The 22,535-nt window shown below is 46.2% G+C and overlaps 1 long non-coding RNA gene across 2 annotated transcripts in view; it reads right to left on the bottom strand.

Annotated features, from left to right (window-relative positions):
* Positions 1-22,535, bottom strand: part of LOC120901531 — a 139,123-nt gene that overhangs the window by 18,397 nt on the left and 98,191 nt on the right. Inside the window, exons 5-6 of one of the 2 annotated variants that reach the window (XR_005739301.1) lie at positions 21,505-21,575; positions 2,940-2,965 (exon numbers count right to left, since the gene is read on the bottom strand). This is a non-coding gene — a long non-coding RNA (uncharacterized LOC120901531). The remainder of the gene's footprint in view (positions 1-2,939; positions 2,966-21,504; positions 21,576-22,535) is intronic. The other variant, XR_005739300.1, reaches the window with a different exon arrangement.

Below are 22,535 nucleotides of genomic sequence, written 5' to 3'. Positions count from 1 at the left end.
ACGCCTACGCCCTTAAAATTAACGCAACGGCGTCAACGGGATACTACACGACGCGGCGCGACACGGCGCTGACGTGCTCGACGTTGCTGATTAGATATTAATTGAAACTCGTCCCGAAAATCTCGTCAGCCCGGGCGCTCTGCCTGGCAGCATCACAACGTGTCCAACCAAGGCACGCGGTGGCGCCTGGAGGTGGTGTGCCCGGGGGTTGGTTTTGCTGTCGCGAAAGATTGCTGCTATCGCTTCTCGCTCGAATGGAAAACATCAATCTATTGTGTAGAGCAAATCCTGCTAATTACTGGAAATGTAAATAATTCACTAATTACGTCCACCCCAGCTCCCCTCCTGCCGCCAGAGAGCCCCGTCCAATGGGCGAAGGGCCGTTATCTACGCAGATTCAGCAAACGGAAACCCGCGGTGGAGAAGCGGCGACGGTGGTTGTATCATCAATCATCGGAGGAAACAATTAACCGGCGAAATCTCATCTCCCTTCCAACCGACGCTCCGGCTCTGATTTCACTTTTCATTAAATTCGCCAGAATTCATTCAACAAGCAGCCGGAGCATGGCGGAAGGAAGCTCCCCTGGGGGGCGAGGGGTTTGAAGGAAAGCTTTTCATTGGCAAATTTAGTTTTGCCCCGGCAAGGAGCTGGAAGTGGATTTTCTCGCTGGCTCACTTAAGCTCGCTCCAAGGCTCAATATTCCTGCCGGCGGCTCACTCACGCTCTCACGCTGTGAAAGTTTTCCCGCTCGTTCCGCGGTTCCCTGATCCGTTTGCTCGACTAATTAAATACAGCCTTTTCGGTTCGGGTAGAAGCGGCAAAAACGTAAAAAATGCACACAAAATGGCACGGCTTTGCTTTCAGTAGAGCATTCGTAGTGAGGATAGTGAGGAAAAAGTTTACAAAGCAGGAAGGGAAAGTGATGTTTTGACCGGCAATTAATAAAATCGAACGAAATTGGAAACCAAAATTGGAAGAGATACATCACCAAGGATATGTGCGAGCGAATGATGGACCGTTAAAAGCTTCGAAAAAAGAAGGCAAAGAGCCCAGGGGATGAAATAAATATTTTAAAACTAAATTGAATTATATTAAAATAAACAACGATCAAGCCCAGTCGTGTGCTGGCGAGAGCACAAACACAGTAAAGAACAAATGGAACAAAAGGGAAATGAAAAGTGAATGAGCAGAATCAGCGACAGTATTGAACTAAAATGAATAAACAAAATAGAGAAATTGATGAAAGCGTTCAACAAAATCCATTCAATAGCTTTAGTTGTTCTAATTGCAAATTGGTCAATTTTCCAACGTGAAAATAGGACAGATTTGGATTGAATGGGGAAAGATGTTTCATCTACAAAATTTACTAACATTTTGTGTATGGCAAACAAACGAAATTATACTACTTTTCTGTATTATTTCTCCAGCAATTAGAAACCAAAACATATCACAAGCAAGTCAAGCAGATACAAACTGTTGCAAAGCACCAGCAAGCACGAGTGGCAGCTAAAATTATATCCATTTAATTTGTTTCCTTAACCACCGGCGCCCACTCAGCAACCCAAACACGACCCTGCCCTGCCCTCAGCAAAGGATCGATATCGATGATACCCGGAACCGGACCGGACGAGACTGATTGCGGTTGACGGAAAAGTCCACCGATCCATGGCACCGTGTCGCCCGCACATATCAGCCACCACAACTGCCACCATCCGGTAATAATAATAATGAGTCATAATGCATAACGATTCCAGCCGTTCGGTCATCATGGTGCACCTCATCATCATCATCATCATCATGCTCATCACCGTCGTCGTCGTGGTCCTGCTGGAACTCAATACAAGGATGCACTAATTAAAGCGATTCGATAGCGCACCGTACGCCCCGTGTCGCCGATAGAGGCCAACCCATATTTATAGCGAGAACGGTTCTTGTCGCGTGCACCGGCCACTGCAGCACTCAGTCCTGCATCATTCATTTTGCTCAAATTTTATCTGTTGAACGTTTGCGTTTGCATCCTTCTCTCCTCTAGGTCAGCTCCTCTTTGTTGGCTGAAAAATCGCTTTCACACGCCGGCGGCATGCGAGGAAGGATGCAAAATATTCTCCGCAGTCTCCGCAGCGTAACGCATGCAGTGCAACGGACGGACGGCAACACAGGACAAAAGACAGGCGCCCCAATGAGCGAAGCCGAGTGTCAGTTTCGTAGCCGTAACGACATGGTGAGGCGCGTTTATCTACAGGTGGGATGCGGGGAGACGACACGGGGGCAATGCAGTTTTGGGGCCAAGTTTTCGGACCGGCCCGGTAGTAGTGACATAAATTCATCCAAGCCCCGGCTTGCATCACACAAAAGGTTTTGCCTAGGCCCGGGCCCGGGTTTTTATGGGTGCATCGAAGGACCGGTGCCGGTTGATGAAGTTGAGTTAATAAAGTTGCAAAAGGCACTTGCAGCGTGAAGTGTAGGGGGATTAAAATTGAATCATTTTCATCGGAGAGAGTGTGTGCGAGAGAGGCTTTATTGGCTTATCGCACAACACACACACAAAAAAGCGAAAGTTTTTCTTTCAGTTTTAGCTGTGATGAAAAGCAAGTGAAGCATAAATCATTGGAATTTATGGTTGCGTGTTAATAAATTTTAATTGATGTTATTTCAGATATAATGGTTGAAGATGCATTCAACAATGGGTATGATAATTTAAGAAGAAGGATTTAAAAGCACAGAAGTTGATTTAATGACGTAAAAGAAATCGTAGAAATGGAGTGTTTATCAAAAATATCCAATTATTACAATAAATGGGATCAGTAAACATTACTAAGTTGTCACTTCAAACAGCAAAAGTTAACCTTATTATCCATTTCCATTTCTTCATTTATATTGAGCATAATTTCGGGTGTAAATAACGTAACAATATCAATTATTTCTACCAAAAACTTACCTCCAAACGTCTGGTAAAAGCTCTCCCTGTAAAAAAAGTGCGGAAATGGAAAACTAATGTCACTGTGCTATCCTTTCGCCATACTCCTTTTAATACTACAGCTCTCTCCTTTTCTGACGCTCTGCTTTCCCCCCGGCTTGGATTCACTCACTACTGCAACTATCAATTGAACTTTGCAACAGTTCGCTCCTTTCGCATCCAATTACTTCGATTTCGAGAGCCTTCGTCCACCTGCGTCCACCAACTCCAGCCCTTCCCCTGGGTACCACTTTTTCCGGAAGCATTTTCAGCATCACCAGACATCCAAGGCACCCTCCCAAGCATGAGCTATCTTGCTTACTCACATACACACACATATATAGACACCCTCCCTCTTCACACCTAAAAAGGAACAGGGAGGCAAGGAACCACATCGTTAGCATTATTGTCATCATCAGCTCCGACGCGTGATCAGTGTGTGTCTCATCGTTTTGTGGGGTCTCGCGCGCGCTCGAAGAGAACGTACGAGAACAGGGCGACCCGCTACGAACAAAAGGGAAGGCAACCCTGCCATCATTACCGTTTAGTTGCGTTTTTGTAACGAGTGCGAGTGCGGAACACACCGCCCGCCCGCTCGCCCGATGGGATCCTGGGACGCCCGGAAAGCTGAGACCATCGCCTCAGCACTTTTAGCCCGACCACTAATGATGGTAGAGCGAGATGCAGTTGCTGGCAGTGCGAGCAGTGAGAGCGAGTGAGCAGCAGCAGAGAGCGAGAGCGATCATCATACACTATCTCTCGCTCACCGCCTACTAAATTTGCATCTGAAGAAGCAGAAACCGCCGGTGAGACCGTGAGAAAGCATCGTCCTCCTCCGCCCCATCGTTCAGTATCGAATCGGGCCGCACACACTAGCTTAATTGTCGTCATCAGCGCCATCATCAACAGCGTCATCGTCATTGTCGGCAGCGCAACACGCGCGCGCTCACCAGCAATATTTTGCCCATTCCCGCCCCACCAGAAGGGAGGGAGGGAAGGAGGGGGTGGCTCCAGCCGTCGCTTTCTTATCGCTTGACAATCTCTCCCTTTGATATATTAAATTCAAATTTAATTAAATTTAATTAAACTTCGTACGCCATCTACGCCACCGCGTCTTGGGAGTCGCAATGGGGACGGCCCCCAGGAGATCCAGGGCCGTCGCCTACCCACGGACCTCCCTGCTACCGACCGACCGTGTGCCATGGATGGCGATGGTTGTTGGAGAGCAATGGAGATGGATTGGATTGGATTGGACTGGACTGGACTGGATGGTTGGACGGTTCGGCCCTTGGGCTCGCCAGCTGCCCGACACGTAGGCTTTCCTGTGCGAGGCTTTCGCATTCGAAATGGACTTTGGAGATGTGGTTTAATAGATCATAATTCTATGCAGCATGATTGATGTATGTTTGTGTTTAAGGCAATGTTATTAGTTTTGTATTTTGCATTGGCGGGATGCAATAGAAGCAAAACAATTATTTAAAGAGTATCTTACAAAGCAAGAAAGCAACAATATTGATGACAATTATTGCTATTAATCTGCATACTCACCATCATCTCAAACTTCATCTTAAGACCAGAACCAAAAAACTTATTTGAAACCGAACGAGCAATAAGAAAGGGACATGATGGCCGAAAACTTATCACTAAAGCTTATCTGAGTTCGATCCTCGTACGCTTGGCCACGGGACTGAACTATTCATTAGAAGACGCATAGGGCCATAGGTTAGCGAAGGGCCAGCAGGCATTAGTTTGGGATGAAGCTGAAGGAGAAAATTCTCATTAGCGGCATTTGGGAGCAGCTTGCACTTGGTCGCTCGCAAGGATGGGTAGGATTAAGATGAAATACACTAGAGCGACCAAAGTTGCATCAAAGGCATATTGTTGGAGTCACGTGTTTATGACGTGCCTGACGCTTCAGAATGAAGAATAGGAAATATTTGTTGTCCAATATTCAAAGTGTAAAAATATAAAATCATCTTAAACCATTGCTCTGCATCATTAAAGCACCATCCAGTACAACTAGTGTCACAGTAGCCGGTGCCATTGGAAGCAATATCGGGACGCTCGGTCCGATGAAAGGACGCAGATGAATCGGTGACTAATGGAGCTCGATTCATTAGTGCTTTCATCTATTAGTGCACATTGAAGCATCCGCTTCTCGCTAATCAAGCATCGTCAATTTCTCACGCTCCGTTTTCCGTCGAACGGTGGCACCGCAACAGCAGCTTCAGACAGGCTTCTTGGAAGGAGAGAAGGGAATTGAGCACGTAAGTGATGCCTCTGGTTTGTTACGTCTGAGGATCAGAAACGCATAGAGACCGGTGAGATGTGATAGAGACTTTGCTTCGCTTTTGCAATAAAGTGAGATATGAAATATGGTGAAAAGAAACCCCGAAGCAATATAAAATCTCACACCCCCTTACCAAAGAGAGCGGAGCAAAAGTTGGCCAAAAATTCACAACGGTATAAAACTACCCCTGCTCCTTAGCGCCTTCCCTTAGCGCTGCTTGTCACGATGGTTGTGCTAATTTATGCGCTAATCAAATATTTACTGATCGTGTTTCTTTTTTGTTTGTTGCTTTTCTGCTCGTAGGACATTGAGGAAAGGCAGCACGAGAAATTAATTAAAAACCGCCAGTATGAAGTAGCGGCTTGGAGCCATAAACCAGCGCGACCAGACGGTAGCGGGACACACTGGAGAACACATGAAAGTGGGTCCGCCGGCACGTCGAATGCGGTCAGTCGCCTTTCCGGCTCACGAAAACAGCCGCGGACCGGTTCCGGAATTGGTTCCAATTTACAAATTCCTCATCAAAAACGGTTTCCTCAGCCTTGCCGCGATCTTGCTCTCTTCTCGTATTTCGGGGCGTGATGTGATAAGATGCTGAAATCGGATCTTTCTGCTCAACGGTAGCACCGCTTCGCACCTTCCAACCGCACGGAAAGGATTCGAAGCAAAGTACACCAACGCGAAAGGGGAACTCCAAAAATTATCATAAAACTCGTCCTTTCCCTTTCGTAAAACACACAACGCAAAAGCCTAATAAGGAGCAATTGTTGTAGGTTTATGCCTCATTTTCTGCAGACCCCACGCTGCCGGTATTATGGTACTTGTCCGAACTGCAGAATTCATTATGACTAAATTATATTCAAAACCACCACCAGCGCTTCCAAAAACGGTGTACTCCACTTCGGTCGGTTTTTTGACACAATCGAAGCGGAAGAGCACGACAAAAGTTGGAACCAAAGGGACGACAGGCACAAGGGTGGCTGGAAAAATCCCATTAGCTAGCTTTATATGGTTTGTTGATTTTTTATCCCTTCTTTACCGTGCCGTTTCCATTCCGCCCGGCAGTGCGCAAGGAGTGAGGCGTACTTCATTAGCTCCCGAGGAGGAGTGAGTCGACGACCCAATCAAGCAAGTAAGTCCGGTGGCCGAGACGCCGATTATTGTCTCACGTTTACAGTCGCTGGTCGTACGTCGCTGGCTACGCGTCCTCGCGGGTTTTTCGTGTTCGCTCCGTCTCTCCCCAGCTCTCCCCAAGTAGCCGTTCGGCCCTACCGTCTCTGAGGTCCTGATGGGTGAGGCTGTTGCGGTGCACCACCGTTCCTTTGCTGGTGGGACCCGTGCGTGGCCCGTTGTTTTGCGGTACGTTCCGCTCCTCAGGTGTCGCTCAAATTTAATTAGATCGAAAAGGAATCAAGATAAATTTGAAAGTCGCCAAATGGGACGGACGACGGCTGCTCGAGTCGATCGAATCCACCAAGCGCTGTCGATGGGGATTAAAAGTTGTTAAATTTATCATTGGAAAACCATTGAAAGACGCGACATTATTTAAGCTTCCTGGTCTTTCCAAGCTTTACGAAACGCTTCTGTGAAATTTCAATAAATATACCATAATTAGTAAAATAAGGCAGAAAAATCCAATGCACTTTCTTCGCAGTTTGCTACAAGAACAGTATCCGCCAGTTTTTCGATACGCTAATCGCGACCTGCACGCCATTACGGACTCAGCGACACAATCACTCACACACACAAACACACACGTACACTTAAGCTTCCTTGAGCTGGCAACGCTCCCTAGCAATAGGTGCGGAGGAATCGGAGGGAACCGCGAACCGGTCGCTGGTGTTGGAATTGGCATCGTGGAAGGTGGTTCTGCTCATTAGGTGAGTGGTTTCGGTTTTCAGTTCTAGATTTCCGCCGCACACTGGTCGCACACGACCCCTCGTGTTTTGGCGGAACCGGGGCGAAGTGCAGTTAATAAAAGGCAACGGGGGCCGAACGCGTAACGGCGAACGACTTCAATCGGCTGCGCGAACGGACTGACGGACAGGTTGACAAGGTTCACAGGGACCGGGACAAGGGAAGGAAGGTGTTTGGGTCACCGATTGATGTGGAGCAGAATGAAGGAAATAAAAGATAATTATCATTTCACCAACAACACACAACAGTGCTAGCTTAGAGTGGGAACGGCGTACAGTTATTGCATAAAAAAGGTGTTTGTAACTATTGAAGTATTCGAACAGCTCCGCTAACATTCGCGCTAATCCAATGCTTTACCCATTCAAACGGTCTGCCCTGCTTGCTCCGGCAAACTGCAAGACAAAAGCGGAGACGATAACAATTAAGCGATGCATGAATTGTTCGTCTGATGTGGCCAACAAGACGCAACACGGGAGAAACTGATTGACAAAATTGAGAGCAAATGTGTGAAGGAAGGAATTTGGAGCTCATTAAGATATTTTCGTCCTGTGCTGCTGTGCTCGCGAGCTGACTTGTGCACCCGTAACATCGTGGAATTGTGTGTGAAACATGTTTTCGTAGTTGTTTTTGAACAACAATCCCACTTCTTAGCTCCTTTTTCTGTATTGCTGCCCCAAAAATGTGAAAGGATTACACAAAAAAGGAAACAGACAGTATGAGGATCGAAACACTGGCAATTAAACAAAACATGTCAAATTAAGCTTTATCAATGAAAAATTGTACTTCAAGGCATGAAAACGTTGTTCCCTCTATCCGACCTGGACACACACACACACACACGTACAGACGATAAGATAAGGCACTCACGCATGCATTTGGTGTTTCGCTGTTGCCTCATTCCCTATCTTATGCTGCACGGGTTCATTTGTCGACCGATGCAAGATTAATGCTACGAATGATAAGCAAACGCTTTTGGAGGGTTTTCTGAAACCGACACCCCCGGGAGATACGTCACGAGAAATGAATTACGTCCTAATTACGCGTAGCATAAGGGCAACGGACCACAAGATTAATGCTAATTTTCTCTTCCTTCGCTTCGCCTTCCAGCCCAATCACAGCGCGCGCCGGCCCTTATAAGGCTATCGTAATTAGATCAACCGTCCCAAACGGGCATCACCTACAACACACAGAGAGAAAGAGACACACACACACACAAAACACGCTCTAATCCATTCCACTTAATCCGACTTATTAGTTCGGCGTTCGGCTGTTAGACCAGCAAACGATCGACCGCAAGAGCGCTGTACGATCGGTTTGAAGTCCCATTTTTCTTGACCTTGAGGCCGTGGACCACACGTCTAATCTGATCGGTCCGATCTTTGACGATCGGATCGCAACAAAGTGCCGCCGGGAGCGGCGTTACGGATCGGTTTTGAGGAAGGAAGGCGAGCAAAAACAGGTAAGACAAATAAAAGAGAAAATCCGCTTATCTGGCGGCCCTAATTAGGTGCGGCTTTTGCGATTTGAAAAGCGATCACCGATTTGTGACCGGTTTGGGATTAGTGCGGCGTTTTTCGGTATTAAATTGCAATGTTGAAAATCGAGAAAAAGGGAAGCAATCTTTTTTTTCCGCTGGCGAAGAAGAAGATCATCGTCTACTGTTTGGAATAATTTATTTAAATTAATGGGTAAGGGATTTTGTTAAATTCATTTCCTTTAAACACTTTCGATTGCAAAATGAAACCAACCAAATGGCTATTGATTTTGAATCAAACCATCCCTCCCCGTTTAGTGTGGATCAAGCACACAACAAAAAACAGTTCAAAACACTCTCCGTTACAGCTATTGTTACACCGGTGACGGTCGTGTGCCAACCGGAGTTGACAGGGATAGGGGCAAACAAAAAGGGAGAGGGGAAACGAGCGCGCACCAGAAGCGGGTGCGGTGCCCGAAATTTGTTTTCTCGGTTAATTTAATTAGATTTTTAATTGTCAATTAGTGTTGAAAATTTTTAAGCTAAATTAGCTCATTACGTGCGTCGAGCGCGGCCACAGGCTTCGGTTCGGTGGGGTCGGTTCACCGTAAACGGTTTTTATGGTTATGCTGCGTGCTTCGCCCGTCCCAGCACCACTGCGTCTCACCCATCGCACTGTTATCTCTCACTCTCTCTCTCTCTCTCTCTCCCTCTATTTAGTACGCGTAGAACTCTTCTCCTCCGTGTGCGCCTGCATTGAGAGCCGGATGGCATTCGGTTTCGGTTTGGGGTGGTTTGGGGTGCCAGTCTGTTTTTTTTTCTCTCTCTCCTTCCCTTTTAGATGGCGCTAAAAAAGGGCCAAGGGTGGCAGTGGAAGAACCCCCGAGAGCGTGAAACTTCCCTCTCGGCGTGGCTGGAGAAGTTTGAGCAGAAGAAATTACGCGCCTGCAGCAAAGCAGCAGCAGCGGCAGCGCACGATCGTGCGGTTGTTTGCTCGTCGGTTCGGGAGAGTCCTGGGGCAGGCCGTGGTTGGGAGTGTGAAACGGTAGAAGTAAGAGTAAGAGTTTGTCTAATTAGTATCGTAAAAACAAAACGCCATTCGTGTAACATTAGAAGCACGGCGAACGTGAGGCGGTAGTGGGCGGCCGTCGCCTAAGTTCCCAGGTAATGAGAAAGGGAGACACAAAGAAGGTGGAAGTGTCTGTGTGTGTGCAGAAGTGTGTGATTTGGCCAGTTAAAACGGTGTTGTTTGAAGACTCAGACGAAGGTGTAGATAATTAGAATGATTACTAATTGTGTTGAACTTTTTTCTAACGATTTTTGTAAAACTTTTAAAAGCCAATTAACGTCTCTAAAAAAAATACACAACATGTTACCTATCCTTCAGACGTATCACAGTATCACAAATCAACCTTTTGCGACGGGGACTTCTGAGCATGTTGATTAGCTAAAAATGTTTGTGAAAGGGCTGCGACATTCTCGCAAGTCCATCTCGTGTCGTAGGCTTGGTTGGCAAAGGTTAAAGACTGCTTCGGTGCATCGAATGGAACATAGTGCACACAACGCCCGGTTTTGGCTGGAGATGCCACTGTGAAGAGAGAGACCCCGGGGTCGCATTTGACACCTAAGCCGGAAAATTCAACATCCGCACCGGAAATAGGATTTCATTTTCCCGATCATCCTTGCTCGATCCACCAGCACCAGCCGGGGAGCGTATGTGCTTGCGTAGGTGCAAGGTTTGCAAGGACGGCCAGCACACGGTCGAGTACAATTCCAAAATCAACTCGAATATGGATTCAAAAACGAACGCTTGGGAGATGTGTGCCCTCTCTCCTCCCCCCCCCCTCATGCCTTTTTCTTTTGAAGAAGCAGCACCCGGAGCAGCACGATTGCCCCAGCAGTCAAGGGCACATTCAATAAACCAGCCAGCGTAATGCTCCCTTGAATCCAATATCCTAATTCATCACTCTTGCGTCGCATTCTTTGACCCGCACGACACGATGATGACGATCTGTGTGACTTCGGCCGGCTGCAGCGACGACTCCAACGGTGGCCCAGGGAAGTCAATATGAAGCCAAATTGAAAACGGAAACTAATGACTACCGACGGTTATGTCCGGTGACGATCCTTTCTGGGGATCCGTCCCCGTTCCTTTCTTTTCGACGACGACAACGATGACGACGGCAGCAACGACAGCGACGACGACCAGCAAAAGGGAGATATGATTCTGGAGCCTTTACTGACACGATGTCTCGGGCTGTTTGACAACGGCACATCAGCATCGGTCGGTCGGTTGGGGGAGAGCGAGCGATGGAGTATGGCGCACGTTGTGTCTTTAATTTTTGGCTTTTGGAGCTGGGGTTGTTGGAAGGAGCGGCGGTGGAAGGAAATGCAATTTGGAGCTCCCGTTTTTTGGGGGAGCTGAAGGAGTCGATCCAGTAGAATTGGGAACGGGTTGCGTTCTTCCACTACTACCACTAAATTAGAAGCTTGATTCATGTGGTCGTGTTTTGTGTGTGTGTGAAATGGAGGAAATTGGTTGGGGAAAATGTCAAACATAAAGTCGATAATCCTGATCGGAGTCATACTGCATGTTTTGCTGGCTTTAATCAGCTGAGCAACCATTATACTATTAAAATTTTATTTACCAGATACATTTCAAGCCAGAAAATTTTGTCTAAACTTCTATTGTGAACTGCTTTTATCAATATTTGGCTTACAATTCTTCACAAAGAAACACATTACCCACAGTCTTTAACTGTAACGTCTCATTGTGCAGCGTGCTCTCGAAGCTGATGAAGATAAATCAAGCATTAAAGTGAGTAAAAAAGGTCCTAAAACACGCCACCGAAACCCCACGAAACCGTACCGAGGGATAGCGACAGTGATGAACCACAAAACGTTCGGACATGGATGATTTCTCAGCGTCAACCCCTACCCTACTACCCTGGTATGACAGCAAGACGAATCATCTGATTGCTTGAGCCACAGAAAAAGGGAGAGAGAGCGAGAGTAAAAAAAAAGAACCGAACGAGTAACGAAGGCTTCACATTTTTTCCACCCTCCGGGTTTTTTTTTGTTACTTTTCTGTGTGCCTGTGCTTAGGATGTGCTGTTTGAAAGGAAATCAAATTTACATTTGAATAAATTAGCAATTTGTCCTTTGATTGTGGTGCGATTGTGCAAAAAACCGTCACCGAAGGGAAAAAGCACCGCAGATAGGCGATGAGGTGGATCGGCGAGCGCAGAAGAACCGATTCATGTAAACGTTGCGGTTTTGTTTGTGTTTTAGTTTCTCTTATCAATGAGGGTTTTTTGTTTTGTTTTTTTGGCACCATGTTCGCTCTCTTTTCCCCGAGCAATGCGTAATGTGTCAGTCAAGGCGCTATTTGTCTTTGTCAATTTCGTTTCAATTGATTCGCAATGCAACATTAGCAGGAACAGAACAAAAAGGGGAACACTAAAGTGTAACAATAAAGTGTGCTAAACTGTGTGGTGGTGGTGGCTGCGTTATTATTTCGTGAAAACTGTGTCGAACTTTGATTTTGCTACCTTTCACTTAGTAAACGCAGCGCGAGGGAAAGAAACTCATTCGAGCAAAGCGGAGCGAACAACTGGGCCAACACCACCGCCGGGTTTGACCGTGTTTATTTGAAGGATAACCAATTTCCGAGCGTCAAATCGAGAACGCTAACCCGTCGGTTTTGGCTTGACGTTCCGGGGGAGGCGGGGAGGGACGTGCTCTTGCCGTTCGATACCGAATCGGAAGGTGTTGCCGTCGAAGCACAAAAAGGAAGCTTATAAACGAGTTTTCAGGGTTGAGACTGGTTGTAGTTATTTTCCTTTTAACGTACAAAACAAACTGGTTCAAATGTACTGCAGCGTAATTAATGACAGCCAGTAGAGAAAAGAATCAGCAGGACGAGGTTCTCGAAAACTCATTTCCAGCACCCCCCAAAACGAACGCAGAAGTAGATAATAAGGAAAATAAGTAAAATTAACCATCACCACAAGTGCAAACAGCATCTCGAGCGACGCCATCCTAACGCCGCCGCCGCCGTAGCCTCCCGGATGCTGCTACTGCTGCTGGATGGAGCCACTTTTTAATTAGTGTAAATTGTCAGACTCTAATTGGGATTTTTTGTTGGTTTGTGCCCGTCGGCACACACACACACACACATACATATAGAAAGAACCAATGATGAGCATGTTTCACTTTTCCGCAAAATTTTCACGCTCCCCGGGCGGCAACGCACACACTTTACCGTTCGTTTCGAGAGGACACGGCGTCTCGCAGGGCGCGCTTGTTTGACAATCTCGTTGCAGATGATGACGATGATGATGATGATCGTATGCTGTTGCAGTTGGTGGTGCTTGAGAAAGCGAAATGAGGTTGACGATGCTTACGATGTCCTTCATGTGAGTGTGCTAAGTACAGTGTGCAGCAGCTACCGACGTGAGGTTTGTGCATTAGGTTGGAGTGTTTTCCTTGGGAGGCTTGGGAAATTCACTGTTAATGAGCACTAAACAAGGAAGCCTAATTTGTAATAAAATGTTAAATACGAGCACAGCAATGAAGTAAAACAAAATTAAATCAAACTCACAAAATGCATCCAAATCCCAAAAATCGAAACACTTTGCACTTCAATCACACTCTTTATTTCGCTCTCTTTCTCTCTTTCGTCCTGGTGTTGCTCGTTTCGGCCAGCGTGCCCGACCTTTCCCAACATTCAGCGCAATAAAGCGCGTCCAGGACATACTTTGATTTTCTTTCAAACCGGCGCGCAACATCACCACCGCCACCACCACCACCACTGTCACCACTACCACCAAACACGACATTGAGAGTTGAAGTTTTCCATTTTTCGACGCCTTCGAACTACGAAGAATTCATTCCAATTTCCGTTTCATGCTGTTTTGTTTAGCCTCGTTTTCCTTTGCTCGATTTTGCCTGGATTCGGTTGTGTTGGGCTGCTTGTTTGCAGCCGAGCCCGGGATGGAGCAGGGTGGCCCGAGTGTGAGCGATTTTCCAAACACCAATACATACACACACTTTGCGACACTCGGTGCTGGTGGTGGTGGTGCTGGGCGAAGGTGCAAAGTTTGTCGGCGAAGGAAAGGTTAAGCCTGAGCGACTGACCAAAAGCAATGCAAAGAAAGTGAGCGAACGAGAGAGAAATAGAGTGAGAGAGCGCTCCATCGAAGCACGGGAAAGCGTATTCAGCCGGCAGTTCAATCAGCAAGCGGCACGGGCAAAAGCGTCTGGCACCGTTCGAACCACGAAGACGATACATTTATTTTTCGAACGAATCACTGCCGCACGCGCTCTCGCCAAGTGGTTCGAGGACGATAAAGTTGTGCCTTGTGTGTGTGTGTGAGAGAGTATAAAAGGAAAAACACACACACATACACACACACACATGGACAAACAGAGAGCGGCAAGCGGGGCGGAAGGGGAATGAAATTATGTTCGTATTACCGGAAATTATATCGCCGATGACGATAAGGTAGTGTGGCGCGTACTTCCAACAGTCACGGGCTCGGCATGTGCCGACTGCAGGAGGTATTATTGCAGAAGAAAAGGTGGAATGTTTAGGGGATGGCAAAGAGGGCGACTGCTGCCGGTGTTTGATTTGAGCATAAAGGATGCAATCTGCAACTCGCAACACACCTTCAAGGAAGCTCCTGAATATTGCAATAGGAAATGAATATGCAGTTTTCTCGGGAAGCAGCATTTATTGGGTGACTTGATTAGAAAAAATGAAGGTCGAGTAAAATATAATTTGAAATTATAACTACAGAGAATAAGCGCACTACAAAAAAGTCTCCTAAAGGTCTATAAGAAAGCAAATAAAATCGATATCAGCCTAAGAATGAAGAAATTTTTGACGAAATTTAATTTAATTCAATTCCATTAGCTACTTCCCCATACGCTAAAATGGTCTAGATGATTGATTACTTGTAAGCGTATATTAAATTGAATTTCGTAACAAAAAAAAAAAACATCCCGACCCACATACGAACGACGAAGGGGCACGGTGAAAGGACCAAAGCGCGTCCCTCGCCTTCCTCATGAATGGAGGCGCCAGGTAAGGCGTGAAGAAAAACGGATTGTTACCTTTATTCCGAGGAAAGTTTTGGGGAATGTGGATGTAGACATTTAAAGGAATACTTCTAATACATTAAACAAATTGCATATTTGTTGTGTGCTGAAAGGGTGCTAGCTAATTTAGAGAAAAAGGCTGATTTTGTTGGAAAGTCGAACTTCAACGAGAGGAACCACATTATGTTACTGATGAAGTATGATTCAATACCCTGATCTCCAACCACAAAAGAAACTGCTAAGCTCTCCTTTCTATGCAAAACACACATTTTCTTTTACACTTTCTCCTCGCAGGCAACGCAAATCTGGGAAAAGCGACATATTTACTGTCGCATCAAAAACAACCCATTCACACCGACAGCAGCAGCAGCTGGAAAACGCAACGGTGCAGTAATAATTCCCCGCATAATTCCGTCTTTCAATTGCATTCCTCAATACAAGGGGATTAGAGGGCGCTTCCTTTATGTTCCATTTTTTTGTGTACTTTCCTTTGCACGCGCCCAACCAGAACAAACAATCGCTGCTGCTGTTGTGTCTCTCTGTGATGGAGTAAAAACCACAACACTCGTCGGCAAGGTGGTTTCGGTTTGGTTGGACGGGATTGCAAGATTTTTACCGAACCCAACTACAACTGTTAAGAAACTGGACACTTTGCCGTGTTGTGGAGTTGCTCACGGGTTGAGAACTTTGACAGGTGCAGCAAGACAATGAAGAGAGTACAGTTTGCCGACTGCTAAGCCGGACTGGTCACGGGACCGCTCGGTGTTGTGTTTTTCTTCAAGACGATTGTGGTGTGTCTGGAGTCGTATTTTCCATTGTACTTGTGGTGCGGGAACTATTTACATTTTAATTCCCATTTGAAGGGGATGACAAAGCTTCATTCATCGAGACATATTTTAGTTTTCTTTTAAATACTCATACAAAAACCTATAAATAAGTGTATCAACACAAGTAATATTAAGTTGATTCGATCAAATCAAACACTCTAACGACCTGATGATGATGATGATGAACGTCGAGTGAATATGATTAATTCGAAAAAATGGAACAAATCCACCCTTTTCCCGTCGGACCCACTGCTCAGCCAGATGGTGATAATAATGAAGCTGATAAGCATATTGCTCACTGATTTGAATAATAATAATGCCCGCGCACCCGTTCGGTGCCTTGCCTTCGGTGCGGTCATGCAAAGCGAGAAATTGTTTCTGCTCACGTAAAGGTGCTTAAGTGATTTATAATGCTAGTTCTCCAGACTCTGGTTTGAAGAAAGCGCGGTAGCAAAAAAGAAAGAAAATCCCCGTCCGCTTGCGTTTAATTCGCTTCGGCAAGAAATCAACAAAAAAGGAAGTAGCGTTATGTTTAACACAGAAATACATTAAACACTAAACCACTTGGCGGTGCTGGTTGGCCAGCAAACGAGCCAGCTCACAACAAAACCCCACGGTTTGTGTCTGGATTTGTGATGGAATTGTGGGCGAGACCGGGAGGAACTGAAGCCGAAGGTTAGACCTTGCCTTGCCACAAAAAGATGAATGTCTGTCCGGTAAGTGGCTGGGCGGGAAGGCTAGCTTCGCAGACAGAGAAAATGGCAGCCCAAAATGGAAAGAAAGTTCCAATGCGATAGATTGTCCTTCGCTTTTGCCAGCGATTTCGCTTGTGGCGTGGCGTGAGTGGCATTGGTTGGGCACGTTTATTTCTTTGCACGTAATATAATAATCAAAAACAGATTATCATACCATTAGACGATTTGCGTTAATATTCCGATTAATTATAAATCCCTTACCCCTCCGGGGTGCAGTGTAGTTTGGACAGACAGGGTCAAATCTATTATTTCGGTTGGTGATTTAGTCTAACTTATAGGTTACTGTTTTGAGTGATTTTTGTAACGCTCGTTTCTTTATATAAAGTGAATCAATTTGTAGTATTTCGTATTTACTGATCCTTAGTCAACCATTATCCTTTTCTATACTATCAAATATTCATGCTAAAATGATTCTTGGCAATAACAAAAGACTGGCCGTGGAAGTGCCTTGGTATTGTACTGATTGACTGTTTAAACTACGCATTTGTATCGTCCTAGCTAGAAGATCCCTAAACGTTCATATTGCCGTGCTCACACAAACCATCCAACACACATTCGCACATTGGTTGGTAGTGGGGAGAAGAATTTCATCTTCATTCATAAATCATCGGTTGGGTTTTGGAGAACGCAAACTACAAATTACGGCTCATTAATTAGGCATGGGTCGGCCGAATTGTTGCGGCTGCGTTGACCGTTACCCCAGCTCGCCTCTTGGAGGGACTTGCAGGGAAATCCTCTCGCCTCTTGCTCATCGCTGCTCAACACGAACACTGAACCTGACCTGTAAGAACACCTTTCCTCAGCCAGTGTTCCTCGATGTTCCAATACTTACATTGTACGAGGGTATCCATTGTCGTTAATACGTACAACATGCGCCCGGTGCGGAAGGAGATGATGTCGTAATCAACAACGGTTTCTTGAGGACGATGAGCTGGCATAAATCATTGCGCATGGAGCACGTGCACGTTCCCTTCGCGTTGCGTTGCGTTTACTCGCCAGCGGTAGGAGGATGGGAAGGCAGCAGGAAGGCAGCGGCGGATCTAACGGTAGGCGGACTAGGCGGTCGCCTGGGGCCCCTCCGATTTAGGGGCCCCCGATCTCCCGTAGATCGCCATTCTATAGTATGCCGTATGGACAGAGTACTAGCGACAAGGGCCCCCGGAAGGATGGCCGATGGGGCCCCGAGGTTGGCGAGACATTTGCACCCCCCCCGTCAGCTAAAATTTTAGAGTTTGCGACAGATGATTTGCGAAGGATTTGATTTGCGAAGGGGCCCCCGCTGAATCAATTGCACCCCCCCCCCCCCCGTCAGCAAAAATTGAAGAGTTTGCGACTGATGATCGAAGGGGCCCCGATGGTTTCAAGTTTACTGTTCAATCACCTAACAGCAACTTTAGTGCCGCTACACCCCCCCCCACAAAATTTACCATTTACAGAGGGCCTCAACTCGTCGTTCCGCCTAGGGCCCCCGATACCCTTGATCCGCCACTGCAGGAAGGAAAGATAACAAAGTGCGCCCGTGCGAAATAGGTGAGACAATCGATGTCCTTGCAAGCGATTACGAACTCGGGCCGGTTCGATGATGAATGGGATTTAATTGATTTTGGGCACGCAATCAGTCACTTACGTACGGACGGTTTTGATTAAACAGCATGGAGGGAAAAACAACTCCGCACAGCTAATTGCAATCGAACATTTGTAAGGATATTGCATTGGGCGTTTGATGTAGTACAGGGTTTGGTAGTGTAATGTCCAACTCTGTAAACTATTCTTGTACAACAATTCCTATCTCTATATTGAACTCTCGCAATGTTTAAGGGGAAAACGTCTTGCCAGGGAATATAGAGAACATTCCTCTCGTACCTCGTAGCAATCATTCAGAAGATGAATTGTGCCAAGATGTACAATGGGGTTCGCAATGTTCTTTATTGCTTCTCCCATGCTCTCTCTCTCCTTCCCAGTGTCCTTCCTTACCCAAGCGGCACCGGGAGCGTGTAATGGTCCGCACGCCGCACTCTGGCTAACATCAATCAATGGAATTTAATTATGAAAAATACCCTGCATCTAATTAAATTGGTTCATTTCCCGCAGCCAGCAGGGCTTTCCCAGCAGTCGCCCCCGTACCCCCACTCAGCATTCACGTTCATCAGCATCATCGGTTTGCCTGATCGGTGAGGGGTGGATGAATAATTGAAACAAGTGTAATCCAATAAATGTAATAATAATGGCAGGATTTATGACAAACAGCGGCTGAAGATGGTGATGCAAATCGAATCGCAGCACGCCCGGGGGGCTAGATGAGGGTGGGCCAGAGCAGCAAACAGTGATTCTTCTCCCATTTTCAATTACCAAACGCAGAAGGAGAGACGTTTGAGTGCGCGCTGTTTGATGGTGGTTGATGCGACGGTGGAATGATTCCACAACGGGTGTAAGTAAGGGTAGTTGATAATTAAATTTCTCCGATTCATTTAACCTACACCAAAACGCATGCGTTTCTACCCATACACACACAGAGAGCCATAGGCGAGCGCTGGGGCGAGAGATACAAGTCGTTATAGCAATGAGCAATGGCAAACTTCGGAAAATAATTGTGGCTCTTTAGCAATGGGGTGGAAATAGTGCAGAAAAATGTATACAGATTGAGGACGAGAACAACGGTTAGGGTTTATTTCAAGTTCAGGCCATATTAAAGTTTGAATCGCGTTGAATTAAACCGTTATAAATCATACTTAAGTTAAACTTTTGAACTATTATCGGCCGACTTAATTGTTCCTCGATTGTGAATGAATTATGCTAGCCAATTTTATCATAAAGAATTCCCTACTAATATGCAATTTAAACCATAAATGTTACCGATCTCTACTTTTGTCAACAGTCATTTAATAGTCCAAGCAAGTTAAAAGTCTGAACTACATATTACATTTTCTAAAGCCAATTTAAAATAACCGTGAAAATAAAACTTCAGTTTATTTAAAGTCCTTTGGCACCCTCGTGTAAACCGATGTAGGATTCTTTTTTTTTCTACCATCTAACATTCAAATAACATTCCCTGCACTATAAACATTGCTATTTCAAACCATCACCATCATCTGGTGCACACCAATCACGCTGTTGGAAACAATTTGAAAGCAATTTATCAAAGGCGATAAGAGAAAATCACAATAAAGAGCAGAAACACACACATGCAGCTACCCGTGCACAGCCTCCTGGCTCGTCCTGCTTTGAATAATTGCATCATTTTACGCTCGATATCAGAATGCCATTCCGATAACGGCCACCGTGGACCACCGCAAAGCAACATAAATCAGCGGATTATTGTGTCAAAATATTTCCCCTATGCCGAACTCTGTGTGTTTGTGTGTGTGTCGAAATAAAAAAAGGGGAAGGTTGGCCTTCTTGCTGCCCCGGTGCCGTGTGAGTGCTAGAGGAAAAACTATTCTCTAGAAAAAGAAGGGAAAACCTTCAGCCAAACGGTCCTCGATTGAGCCAACGACAAAAAAGGGGTTCAGTTTTTTTTATTCGCACACATTCTACAATTGCCCAGGATGGTCTGTTGATATTGGAGGGTGGTGGTCTGGGCAACGACACCCTTGTGTGGTACATCCCCGTGTGGTATGATGTGTTCGGTTGCGTTGCTGACCCCGAAGGTTAATCGGCAGCCACACACAAAGTGAAAGAACGGGGAGGTCGTAGCAAAATTCGGTTCCTTCTGTCGGTGGCGTTTTGTTTCGCTTCAACATCGTCAGGGACAGGGAAGGATGCGTTTTATGGTCTGTTTTCAACTGTCTTCTGTGTGGCTGTGTTTTGTTTTCTTTTTCCTCCCACCTTTTCCCTCCGGAGCGCTACCGAAAGGCACACAATCCAATTAAAATTGTAATCAACTCGGCGCCTCGCTGTCACGAACCTTTCGAAGGTAGGCACAACCACCACCACCATTTGGACGCTTTTCTTTCGCTGCGCAACCAGATTCATCTTTGTGTAATCTTTGGAGGAGTTTTCCTTTTCTTTTGCTCGTTTGGGGTGGCGTTTTTTTTCTACTACTGTCGTCGACATTCATTTTACTCCGGCACGAACAACAAATTAAGGGGGAAAACCGCCACCTTTGCTGCATGGTTGTGGGAGTGCCACCCAAAACTAAAGCACCCATGCACGATGAAAAGGGAAATATCTCTTGCCCGGAAACACACACACACACACACACACAGTGGACACACGCTGTCCGATCTGGAGGCATTTTTCTTCTAATCTCATCGCCTTGGGAAACTCGGTCAGGGTTCTTAAAAATTTTACAATAAAACCTCTTTTCTAGCCTCTTTTCTTACTCTTTCTCTCTTGAAATGCAGCACACATTCTCCCCTCCTTCCAACGCCCTGTGGAAATCCAACGCCTTGGTTAAATTAGAGAATGAATTTTTCGCAGCAATTTTCCACCAACCACCATGACGGTTCGTTTAAAAATCCTTTCTTTTTTCGGCCGCTTTCCGCCCTAACCCATATAATTGAGCTTCCTTTTCCACTTGACCCAGCCCAGGCCCGGTTCGACCGCCGCACCGAGAAGACGCAAAGGTATAATCCTAATTAATTTATTCAAATTAAGAACGATACAAGCGCCAGATAACGAACCGAGCTGCACGGCACGCCGACCCCGTTCCCCCCTTTTTTTGGTGTGTGTCCGGGCACCCGAGCGTGGAGATCATCTCGTGGGTAAGAAAATGGCATGCTGTAAGAAAATGCCCACCGAAACACGGAGACTGCCGTTGTTGGAGTCAGTTTTGATCGACGGTTGGGTGTGTTTTGTCCCAGGTTTTAGTTGTTTTTTTTTTACAATGGATCTGCGTCTTTTTTCCTTTGAGAGCGATTTCTTTAGAATGGAAAACCAAGAAAAACTGGCGCTCCCCCAGTTGAAGAAAATGTCCCTTGCAAGCTTACGAGAACACAAAATGGGGGTCTCGTTGTGTGGGAGAACAAAAAGGAAAAGAAAAGATTCAATTGGCACTGGTATGGCGTGGTTTTTTTTCTCCTGCGTGTGTCAACTCTCCTTTGCTCTGTCTTTCTCTCTGCCAACAGTTCGACATAATTAACGGGCAAAATCTTTACAGCGGAGCAAAAAAAAAAACGACAAAAAGAGTAGAGAAAATGGGACCAAGAAGAGAACGCAAAATCATCAAAAGAAAAGAACTTACCTTGCCCGGTGGATGTGTATTATCCTTTTAAGTTAATTATATCCTTAATTACGCTGATAATATCGCATAATCTGGAAGAGACAAAGCAAAAACAGAGCATAAAAATAGATGGAAGCGGCAAGAAAGAGGTAAACATGGGCAAAGATGAGAAATGGGCTAGTGGGGGGGGGGGGATAGCAGGAACAAAAGGCTTACCCACCCAAACAGGACCGAACCACCCGCAGCACCCGTAACCGAGCGCACACTCAATTACCCCGGAATGACGGACGTAGCGCCGTAGTGACGTCCTCGAGGGAGGAAGAAGCTATTAAATGCTACCTTCGGCTGTTGGAGGCGAAGGATGCAAAAGTGGGCGCTTGGCAGGAAAAAGGACAACGCCACCACCATTACCACCCACCTTCAGGGCACACACGTACCGGCCGGCCTCGAACAGCGTCATTTGATTATTTCCGGACTCATTTTCGGAGGCGCACTGCGAGGGACTCACGGTTGGAGGCGTGCGGCTAGATTTGGGTTAATTAGACTTCATCATCAGCAGGTAAGGGCTTTTCTTTGTGCAGGGGGATTACTTGGGTGTGTCGGAGATTATCTACGTTTGGTGTTTTTTTTTTACGTATTCCTTTTTAATTTACTTTCATATTTAATGAATGATAGCGCAAGTGCTTCACCGATAAATTATATAAACTCATATCCTACGTCATCGCGTCAAGCTTTTGTAAAGTTTCTTCTGGATTATAACATTAAAAGCAGTCACTAAGTGCGGTGACTACCAACACACATACACACACACACGTCACATCAATACAGCACCCTCGTTCCTCGCAGTAAACCGACCAATTCCTGCACGCTTTGCACACGATAAAACCCTGGCATTCCTCGGCGGGCAGCGGGCCAACATCGGGTGATGAAGTGGATGATGCATATCATGACGGCCGTGCTGCAGCCAGCGAGCGAGCGAGCGAGTGAGGAAAGCGCAACAAACAACGGCTTGCTCGGTCGGTCGGTCGGTTGGTCCCGGGACGGCCCCGGGA

This window comes from Anopheles arabiensis, chromosome 3 (assembly GCF_016920715.1).
Source record: "Anopheles arabiensis isolate DONGOLA chromosome 3, AaraD3, whole genome shotgun sequence".
NCBI lineage: Eukaryota > Metazoa > Arthropoda > Insecta > Diptera > Culicidae > Anopheles > Anopheles arabiensis.
This window is presented reverse-complemented; position numbering and strand designations above follow the sequence as displayed.